The sequence below is a fragment of the Notamacropus eugenii genome, chromosome 7 (genome assembly GCF_028372415.1).
Source record: "Notamacropus eugenii isolate mMacEug1 chromosome 7, mMacEug1.pri_v2, whole genome shotgun sequence".
In the NCBI taxonomy this organism is placed as follows: Eukaryota; Metazoa; Chordata; class Mammalia; order Diprotodontia; family Macropodidae; genus Notamacropus; species Notamacropus eugenii.
Genome location: NC_092878.1, coordinates 84,954,792 through 84,963,283, shown reverse-complemented (window position 1 = coordinate 84,963,283; position 8,492 = coordinate 84,954,792). Strand labels below are relative to the sequence as shown.

Sequence of the window (8,492 nt, the reverse complement as noted above, 5' to 3'; positions counted from 1 at the left end):
ACACACACATATATCTCATATATATATACACATACATACATATAGTAGGTAGATATTTATATATAATGTACTATACATGTATACATATAATATACACACATACATATATATTGTACATATATATGCAATGTGTGTATAGATATATAGAACATATATATGTGCACCATACACATATATGTGTGTATGTATGCATGTATATACATATGTATACATACACATATGTGTGTGTTTATACGCACATGGCACAGGGTGAGTTGAACATGAAGGAATGATATGGAAAAAACAAAATTGGGGGGTAAGAGAGGAATGTACTAGGAGAAGGAAAAAGGAGTTACAATGGGGTAAATTATCTCACAAAGAAATGCAAGAAAAATCTTTTACAGTTGAGGGGAAGAGGGAGGAGGTTAGAGGGAATGAATCAACAGTGCTGTCATTGAATTTGTCTGAAGGAGGGAATAACATACACACTCAATTGGATATGGCTATTTATCTTATAGGATAATTTCCAGATAGTCTCCAGAGGGGAAGGGGTTAAGATACAGGCGTATGATAGAAGGGGGGATACGGGGGAGGTGATAGAAGGGAGGGCAGATTGGGGGAAAGGGTAATCATAATGCACACTGTCGGGGTAGGGGAGGGAATTCAAAATCTAGTGGAATTGAATGTTGAAAACTAAAAATGAAATAATTAATACAATGAAGAAACAAAAGAAGCCATGGAAAGGGAGATGGTTTCAGAAAAACTTGCTATGTCCTATATAAACTTATACAAAACAAATTGAGTGGAACTCAGAGACCATTGTATACACTAACAGCAATATTTTAATGATGATCAATTGTGACAGAATTAGCTATTTTTATGAATGCGGTGATCTGAGACAATTCCTAATGATTCATTATCTACCTTTGAGAGAGAACTAATGAACTCTGAGTTCATAGTGAAGTATAGTTTGCTCACTTTATTCTGTTTGCTTTATTTGGTGACAGTGGTTAATATGGAAATGTTTTGAATGACAGCACATGTATAACATGTATCAAATTGCTTACCCTCTCAATAAGAGGCAAAGGGAGAAAGGAAGGAGAGAATTTTGAATTTTTTAAATGTCTGAAATTAATAAATTGAGAAAAAGAAACCACTTTTCTATGCTATGAATCCTAAACATTTTAGGAATCTATGGAAATGGCTTCTCAAGGGGGTTGGGAAATGTGTAGATCATTGATATTTTGTGAACTTAATGCATCGTATATGAGTTAGTACTAGTCATCTTTTTTTGTGGGCTGAAACAAAAACTGTTTATACCATTGAATAATTACCCAGATCATTAGAGATACTTGACTTATTTACTCACTTCACTGGAAAAATGAACTTTTAAAGCATGAATGGATGATTAATATTCTGATTGACATTTCATCCCTAATATGAATATTATGCTTAGATGCTCAGAGCTCAGGGGTTATAGAGCCATAAGTTAAAGTTACAAGGTTACAACTGTCTTAAATGCTTATTTTTCTGACATTACATTCATAAGATTAAGCTTTAATCTTCCTGGTTATCCTTTCGTGTTTTATTATTCTTCCAGATCCTACTTCCATATGATTTAGTTGTTAGTTATTTTTTCCTCTCCCAGAATTACTTTCTATTTACAGACACACACATATGCAGGTATGCACAAAGAGACAGAGATATATAAAATATACTTATTATGCATATCTGTAGACATGTAGAATTAACTAAAGTAGAATAATTGGGCAAGGACTGTTCTGTTTTCTTTTGTATTCCCAATGCCAAGCACTGTGTCTCACACCCAGTATATGCTTAATGGAAATCTAATGCGGGTGAGTTAAATCTTATCCAATCTATTTTTAAATCTTCCATCTGAATTCCTTTGAATTTCACTCCTTCCTTTGGGCAAACAAAAAGTCCCTTCCTTATCTCACTAGCCTCTTCAGTCTACATAAAGAATTCCTAGGGAGGAAAATAGTACTAAGAGAATCTATCTAGATATAGGTAGGTTTCATTTTTGTCTCAAAGTAAACTCTAGATTAGTAAATTCTACCCTAAACACTCCCACCTTTAAGTAGGGAGTCCCTTTGCCTGTTCTCACCAAAATACATTTTTCTTTTATTTTCATGATGGAGTTTTCTGATTTTTTTTTTATTTCACTTTTAACATTCATTTTCACAAAATTGTGGGTTACAAATTTTCTCCCTTTTTATCCCCTCCCCCCCCCAAACCCAAGCTTTCTAATTGCCCCTGTGACCAATCTGCTCTCTCTTCTATCATCCCTCTCTGCCCTTGTCTCCGTCTTCTCTTTTGTCCTGTAGGGCCAGATAGCTTTCTATACCCCTTTACCTGTATTTCTTATTTCCTAGTGGTAAGAACATTACAGTTGATCCTAACACTTTGAGTTCCTACTTCTTTACCTCCCTCCCTCTCCACCCCTTCCCTTTGGAAAGCAAGCAATTCAATATAGGCCATATCTGTGCAGTTTTGCAAATGACTTCCATAATAGTTGTGTTGTATAGGACTAACTATATGTCCCTCCATCCTATCCTGTCCCCCATTACTTCTATTCTCTTTTGATCCTATCCCTCCCCATGAGTGTCGACCTTGAATTGCATTCTCCTCCCCATGCCCTCCCTTCTATCATCCCCCCCACCCTGCTTGTCCCCTTGTCCCCCACTTTCCTGTATTGTGAGATAGGTTTTTCTACCAAAATGAGTGTGCATTTTATTCTTTCCTTTAGTGGAATGTGATGAGAGTAGACTTCATGTTTTTCTCTCACCTCCCCTCTTTATCCCTCCACTAATGAGTCTTTTGCTTGCCTCTTTTATGAGAGATAATTTGCCCCATTCCATTTCTCCCTTTCTCCTCCCAATATATTTCTCTCTCACTGCTTGATTCATTTTTTTTAAGATATGATCCCATCCTCTTCAATTCGCTCTGTGCACTCTGTCTCTATGTATGTGTGCGTGTGTGCATGTGTGTGTGTGTACTCCCACCCAGTACCCAGATACTGAAATGTTTCAAAAGTTGCAAATATTGTCTTTCCATGTAGGAATGTAAACAGTTCAACTTTACTAAGTCCCTTATGACTTCTCTTTGCTGTTCACCTTTTCATGGTTCTCTTCATTCTTGTGTTTGAAAGTCAAATTTTCTTTTCAGCTCTGGTCTTTTCATCAAGAATGCTTGAAAATCCTCTATTTCATTGAAAGACCATTTTTTCCCCTGAAGTATTATACTCAGTTTTGCTGGGTAGGTGATTCTTGGTTTTAGTCCTAGTTCCTTTGACTTCTGGAATATCCTATTCCATGCCCTTAGATCCCTTAATGTAGAGGCTGCTAGATCTTGTGTTATCCTGATTGTATTTCCACAATACTTGAATTGTTTCTTTCTAGCTGCTTGCAATATTTTCTCCTAGACCTGGGAACTCTGGAATTTGGCCACAATGTTCCTAGGAGTTTCTCTTTTTGGATCTCTTTCAGGTGGTGTTCTGTGGATTCCTTGAATATTTATTTTGCCCTCTGGTTCTAGAATCTCAGGGCAGTTTTCCTTGATAATTTCATGGAAGATGATGTCTAGGCTCTTCTTTTGATCATGGCTTTCAGGTAGTCCCAAAATTTTTACATTGTCTCTCCTGAATCTATTTTCCAGGTCAGTTGTTTTTCCAATGAGATATTTCACATTGTCTTCCATTTTTCCATTCTTCTCTCTTTTTTCTGTGACATCATGGTTTCTCACAAAGTCCTTAGCCTCCATCTTTGCCATTCTAGTTTTGAAAGAACTATTTTCTTCAGTGAGCTTTTGAATCTCCTTTTCCATTTGGCTAATTCTGCTTTTGAAAGCGTTCTTCTCCTCATTGGCTTTTTGAACCTCTTTTGCCAATTACATTAGGCTAGTTTTCAAGGTGTTAATTTCTTCAACATTTTTTTGGTTCTCCTTTAGCAGGGAGCTGATCTGCTTTTCATACTTTTCTTTCATCTCTCTCATTTCTCTTACCAGTTTTTCCTCCACCTCTCTAACTTGATTTTCAAAATTCCTTTTGAGCTCTTCCATGGCCTGAGCCCATTGAGTGGGCTGGGACACAGAAGCCTTGATTTCTGTGTCTTTGCCTGATGGTAAGCATTGTTCTTCCTCATCAGAAAGGAAGGGAGGAAATGTTTGTTCTCCGAGAAAGTAGCCTTCAATAGTTTTACTTCTTTTCCCTTTTCTGGGCATTTTCCCAGCCAGTGACTTGACCTCTGAATATTCTCCTCACACCCACCTCGCCTCCTGGTCCTCCCAGCCAGCGTTTGGGGACTGAGATTCAAGTGCTGCTTCCAGCCTTAGGGCTTTTGGCGGGGGCAGGGCTGCTATTTAGTGTGAGAATTAAGTTCAGGTCGTCAGGTCGGGGCAGGGCCGCCTCTCAGGTTCAGTTCCCTCAGGGGGTTTATGCACAGACCTTCCAACAATGGATCCAGACTCCCCCCGCTTGGGCAGCCCCATTCTGCAACCGCCTCTCAGCTTCTACCTCCCGGGGGGGGGGGGCCCGAATCATGGGGGCACCCCACTCCCCTCTCGACGTGCCAAAGAGACTCTCTCACTGACCCCTGTCACCTGTGGGCGGAGGAACTTGTGCGGCCGCTGGAGATCCCATCCCTGAAGCCTGCTCCGGTCTGTTTCTCTTGGTGCAGTGGCCGCAGCAGGTCTGGGCTGGGCTGGGCTCCGCGTCTGCAGCCCCACAGACCTTTTGTGAGAGGTTTGCAGGTCCCTCTGTGGGTGGAGGGACCCGCGTGGTCGCTGGAGGTCCTGTCCCCAAAGCCTGCTCGGATCTTTTCTTCTTGGTGCCGCGGCCGCTGCAGGGCTGCCCTCAGCTCCCAGTCTCCGCGCCCAGTCTGCAGCGTGAAGGACCCCCCGAGAGAGGTTTGCAGGTCCCTGGAACAGAAATCTCCCTCGCTCCAATATTCCGTGGCCTCTGGGTGCAGAATTCGCCATGAGTTGCTCCCCTGTAGCCGTTCTGTGGGTTGTGGGTTCAGAGCTATGGGTATGTGCGTCTTTCTACTCTTCCATCTTGGCTCCGCCTCCGAGTTTTCTGATTTTTTTCCTCAGAGGAGGCATGGGTTCTTAGTGAAATTCATATGTTAAGGGGAAATCGTAATGCTTGCACATAATTTTTTTAACTGTCCTTCTTCATCAAGTTATCATTGTGAAGAAATTATATTTGCTGGGTATTTGCTTCTATATTGAATTCTGTCTTAACATGCATATTTGATGCATCTTTGAAAATCCAGTTCTTAACCCTGGTGTTTGAAACCTCTTTTTGTTCTGATATATCTAACATCTGTAGTTTAATGGTGGAGGAAAGAGGCAGTGGGAAGTGAGCACGAGATTTTAGCTGGGACTTGAAGAAAGCCAGGGGAGCGAGAAAGAAGACAAGAAGAGAGAGATCATTCCAACAGATAGAGAAAATAAGCACAACTGAGAGATTAAGCATGCAGTTTTGATGAGGGTTAGAAAGGGGGAAGGGGTTGAATTCTGAGACCCCATCCCCCAAAGATGAAAGTATAGGGGCAGGTTGTGGAGAATGAATTCCAGGATTCAAGCATGCTTGAAGTTAAGATGGGAAAGATTTATTGTTAAACTTTTAAGTGGGCAAGAGTTCTTAGCAAACCTGCAATTTGGAAAGGGTACAGGTAAAGTTTATATAGGATATTTTATACTATAAAATGTGCCAACTATTCAAAATAGGTGATTCAAGGCAGAATAAGGGAGTGGTTATTTCTTAAAGGAACATGCATTTTTAGTTTCTACTCTACATGTATTTTACCCTGAGTTCACTGGGAAATAGTCCAAGGGGGGCTACATGGAGGTGTGGTTTTAGGCCTGAAACATCACTAAGTCAACTACAGGTCAGGCTTGACTGAAAAATATCCAGGCTCCCCCCCCTCCCCCCCATCAATGTCTTATTAGACAAGATGAACATGAGGAAGTATACGTATATCTAAGTCCAGGTTACATATGGTAGGTTAATGAGTAGCAAATATCTTCATGACCTGATAGATTCTAACCCTGAATGCACGGCTAGTTCAGCCAGTACACAGCTGGTTCAAACTAATAAATTATATATGTGCAGTAGGCTACTGTATCAGGAAGAAAGAAAAACGTATTGTTAGGGAAGACTGTCTTTGGTCTGGAAAGAAACTGCCAGGGACAGGCTAAGGAGAAATGTAATTTTTAGAGAGAAAGCTGATTTTAGAAATGGGATCCAAGCACAGGTACCCAAGCACCCCATCAGTTCCAGGAACAGGAAGGAGGTCAGTGCCACTTGAAAAAAGAAAGTATGTGTGTGAAATGTCAAAAAGAGGATTTTTGTATTCAGTCCTGGAGATGATACAGTCACTGTAGTTTATTGAGTAAAGGTACAATAGGTGTCTAATCACTTCGGTAATTGAATGGAAGATGGACAAAAATAGAGTCTTGTTTGAAGGAGATGAATCAGCGGTCTTTTCTGTCAATTCAGGCATAAGGTGATGAGGTCTTGTACCTTTGTGATGGCAATATCAGAGAAGGAAAAAGGGGATATTCAAATGATATTGCAAAGGTGAAGTTAATAAGCCTTGACATCAGATTGTATAGAGGGGTGAAGGATGTTATGGAGCCAAGGATGACACCTAACTTTTGAGCCTGGATGACTGTGAGGATGGTGGCATACTTGATGTAAGTAATAGGGAACTTAACAAGAGGATCAGTTTTGGAGAGATTAACCTTAAAATATCTCCTAGACACCCATATTGAGATGTCCAATATGCAACTGGAAATACAGGAAGGGAACTTGGGTCTGGGTATGCAAGTCTTGAGGACCACAGTCTGGCAATTCTTACCCGTGGGTACCTGGGACCACATCTTGGGAGCCCAGGGCAATGCTCCAGACAGTGCTCTCCACAGTAGCACATGGAGGTGAAGCACATGAAGACAGAGACAGAAACAGAAAAAGAGTCAGCAAATGTCCAGAAACCCATCAGATTCAGCATCTTTCCTCCAGTTCCCAGTTCAGGAGAGCTCCTTGACATGGGAAGGCAAGAAATATGAAGAAATCCCAATAGTTCCCATTAAAGCAACATATAACAACACAAACATCCAGGTGGTCTCTTCCAGGAATGAGTCACTTGCCCAAACTTCTTTTGGCACTAAATGGTACAAAAATGCAAAAAAAAAAAAAAAAAAAAAGGGATTGCAGCACAAGCTGCATTCATTGCTGCAGCATCAAAAGACAAACAAAAGGAGTGATCTATGTCAGAGTGGTGGTGAAAGGCCTGGGACCATGGTATTTATCTGCCATCAAGGAGTAGACTATATTGGGGGGGGTGGGGGGGGTGGAAGTCATCTCAATCACAGACAATACTCCTATCCCACACAAACTGGTTGCTGGCAAAAAAAAAGCCTGGAAGCTATGAAGAAATAGTTGATTGTCTTGAAATCCACTTCCAGTTTTCACCTTTACACTGACTTCAGAACCATGCAAAATTATTCCCGACAGGGCAGAACTTAGCAGAACTCGGTAAAGATAAATCAGAGACTCAATTGGTGAGCAAAAATAAAATGATTTCCTCCCATGTATAGTGATACCTACAAGTACATCTTCTGAATATATGCAAAAAACTCTGCTGTGCTCATCACTGTGAAGCACTGCCTCTTTTGGAGAGGAAGGGATGATGCAGGTACACTTCTGGCATGTCTCAGATTATCTTCTTTCCACAGTTCTGACAAAATAAAATATATCTCGAAAGAAAGAAAGAAGACTGGAGAAGAAGTTAGGTCTGGGTAAGTAGGCTTGAGAATCATCAATCAAGATATGATAGCTGAAACCATGAGAGCTGATGAGATAACCAAGTAGCACCATAAGAGAGAGGAGGCATTTATAAAGAATTTTTCTCAAAAGCTTGTGAGGTGGGTAGCATAATTCTTTTATAGATGATGAGACCAAGACTGAGTCATGTTGGTCTGTCTTGCCATAGTCATGTGTGTCTTATCCATAGCCACATGGATAATGATTAGGAAAACTAGAAGCTGAACCCAAATCTCTTGTTGTCACCCTTTCCTTCTGTTCCATAGCTCACTCCTTCTACTAAAGCAGACTGATAACACGCCCATCTGTTCTAGGATGAGGGACATTTTCCTTGAGAAACATACACACATACATGTACACATATACACAAGCACATTTACACACATACACACCACAAATATTGGTTATATAAGGAGACTTGTGTATAGTTTATTGTAAGAACATAAATATACAACCAGAAGGGAACTTAGAGGCAGTCATTTCCAACTGCTTTATTGTATGGATGAGAAAAGATTCAGGTTGATTAAGTGACTTCCCCAACTTCACACAGGTTGTACACGTCTCTTCTGACTGTGGAACAAGTATTCTTCACACGTTCTACTGTGTCATGAGAGAGAGACAGAGACAGAGAGAGAGAGAGAGAGAGAGAGAGAGAGAGAGAGAGAGA

At 40.6% G+C, this 8,492-nt stretch overlaps 1 pseudogene; it reads left to right on the top strand.

Annotated features, from left to right (window-relative positions):
• The first annotated feature begins 6,823 nt into the window (after positions 1 to 6,823).
• On the top strand, positions 6,824 to 7,328 carry LOC140514699 (small ribosomal subunit protein uS11m pseudogene; annotated as a pseudogene).
• The last annotated feature ends 1,164 nt before the right edge of the window (positions 7,329 to 8,492 follow it).